Source organism: Falco rusticolus, chromosome 14 (assembly GCF_015220075.1).
Source record: "Falco rusticolus isolate bFalRus1 chromosome 14, bFalRus1.pri, whole genome shotgun sequence".
Taxonomy (NCBI): Eukaryota; Metazoa; Chordata; class Aves; order Falconiformes; family Falconidae; genus Falco; species Falco rusticolus.
The window spans coordinates 13,592,062-13,594,817 of record NC_051200.1 but is presented as its reverse complement, the minus strand read 5'-3'; positions in this window follow the sequence as shown (position 1 = coordinate 13,594,817).

Below are 2,756 nucleotides of genomic sequence, written 5' to 3'. Positions count from 1 at the left end.
AAAAACAATAAGCCCATGCTACAAAATCTACTTTCATTGGCGCTGTGCTGCATTGCTAGAATTGCCAAGGTCCCCTCTTCTGTCTCCCTCCATCACACTCAGAGACTATTCATTCCCAATGCAATCATTCACATTTCCATTTTTATTTTATTATACCCAGATATGATGCAACCGGTATTTAACAATACATTACCATTTTCAAGGGCAAATATTTTTCTGTAATCCCAGCTATGTCATTATTCTCTTTCTATTACACATACTTTAAATGTCAAAATCCATCTCCTAGAACTAATCAAATCTAAAACAAGCCTAGCAGGAGAAAGTGAGCTTGAAAGGGGTATTCCAGATCAAATAAGAAATTAAGTGTCCTTTCTTTAAAAGAGACCTTTCCTATTATTTAATTTACTTTCAGGTTTTGAAAAGATCTCCCAGGGACAACAACACATAGTAGACGAGGTTCATGCCTGTCACAGCTCTGTCGAACCTACCCCTGATCTAGGGCAGAACATAGTATATGGTTAAATGATGAAGAATTAACGTGAACATTAGGAAAGAGGGAGGGAAGAAACATCATCACCATCTTTGATTTTAGCCTCTTTTTTTACTCCCAACAGGCCTTCAGGAAAAGTAAAAGCACAAAGAAAATGTTAATGCAATGAATGACTGTTTTATGAAAATGGCAGTGTGTCAACATTGGATGATTAAGTGTTTGAGATTAAGCCTGTGAGCTACCTTTTCCATAAATTCCTTTCCTTATGTAGGTTGCCAGAGCTACTTTACTCTTTCAGTAGTGGTTTACTGCCAGCATTAATCCTACATAACCAATTATTTGTGCATTATCTTTTAATGCAGCTGTTAAAGTTTATCTGATACTGCAATACACTTAACTAATTTTACATTTGCAGTATGAAAGTCCTTTTGGGGGTTGGTTTTGATTTTCTGTTTGGGGGTTGGGTTTTTTTTGACAAGAAGTCACAAAGTAAAACCTCTCTCCATGTTGATATAATTCTCTAAAATACTGAGTAATTTAGATTGCTTTTTCTGTTTGAAGGTTTTCAAGTAGTAAATAAGTTCAACACATAGCCTTTATTTTTCTGTCCTCTTAATCAGTTCAGAAAGCATTTCTCCATATGGGCACAGTTCAGTTTCTGACAAAGGTGCACCAGCACCACGCATCTTTCTTAGCTTAGCCAGGACAGTGTCTTGGCTTGATAGAATGAACAATCTCTCCTGGGATTCCAAAATTTCCACACAACACAACAAAGTAAACTGTTCAACATTTTTTAGGATCTAGCTCCTTCAGCGACGAAGGAAACACATCAAGTCTTAAGACATTTGGAGTCTACTTCTAGGCTACAGCTGGAATCTTGCTTCCACTCCCAACTTGATCAGCCCATTTAGGTTACAAATGAAACCCTGTGCATCGGTCCCCAAACACTAGATAACACCAGTTAGTATGCTTCTGTCCAATTTACCTCCTTGATTCAGATAAAAAGCTTGATGTATTTTGTATTAGACTTGCCAGGGTCTTCATAATCCAAAACCTCAAGTTTTCTCCTGTTTTAGACATTCACTGATTAAAAAAAACCCACCACATTTAATTCTTTAGGATTTCATTGATAACACTACAGCTATCTTGTTTTAAGAATGGTATTTTGGCCTCTATTTGCTACTAGGTTTAACACTGACTTGCTTTTCTGGAGCAGCTCCGGTGTCATCTTTGCATGCTATCACACAGATGGGCAAGAAAATGATACCCTGCGTAGTGTTATTTAAACCTACAGCAGCTTTGTAAATATCTATTCCTCATCTTAACATGCAGATGGAGATGAGTTGAAAGAGCTGACAGTGACTTCAAGTGGCTGTCTTCTCTTTTCCCCTGTTCCAAGGCAGGATAAAAAGCATATATAACCTTCCCTATAATAGAAATCATCCATCCGGGTTTTAACCTGTAGCGAATTAATCAGGGAAGCAGATCTGACAACTTCCACAAGCAGCCAGCTCCAATGCTTCACAGTCTCGGTAGTTTGAAAATATTTCCTAGGTCAAAACACATTATTTACTTCTGTTTTCTGCAACAGCAGGTAATAATTCATGAAAATTATCTTTGTAACATTATTTTATGTATTACAAAGTCACAGGAAACCTCTTTAGTCTAAAGAAACCCAGTTCCCTTCGCCTTCCTTCCTCACCAGTCACATATTCTCTCTCTCATCCCTCCACCCTTTAGACATTCCCATTTGTTTGCAGATTTCTAAAATATGAAGCATAAAATTGTACCTCTTTAGAATATCAAAACTTGAGGTCACCACTAAGCTTTTTAGGGGTGACATGAAGCGGTTCCTTTATATCTGCAGACCATTCACGGTGTCAATGGACCTAAACCCCACAAGTTTTTCACTCGAGTCAGTCAAATCCCTGCTTGCAGGAGCCCCATGCTGGGCAGTCAGTAAGACTGCCATTGGCAGGATTCCCCACTGTGCACGCCTGCTGAGTTTACAGCCAATTTTAATGCACACGAACTTTTCATGAAGCTCTAAACCTTGCATACTACAATAGAGATCTTTATAGACTTTTCCCTCGTGCAGTGAATCCTATTACTGTGCCTTCCTCCTCAACAAATTTTAAGATACTGATTTAGAAAAGCATCTCCAGTATCACAGAAGAAATTATTTTTATATATATATTACAAGGGTCTGATTATTAAAAGTTCTCTGCCTCTTCAACCTCCACACTAGTCCCAAATGCCCATTTGC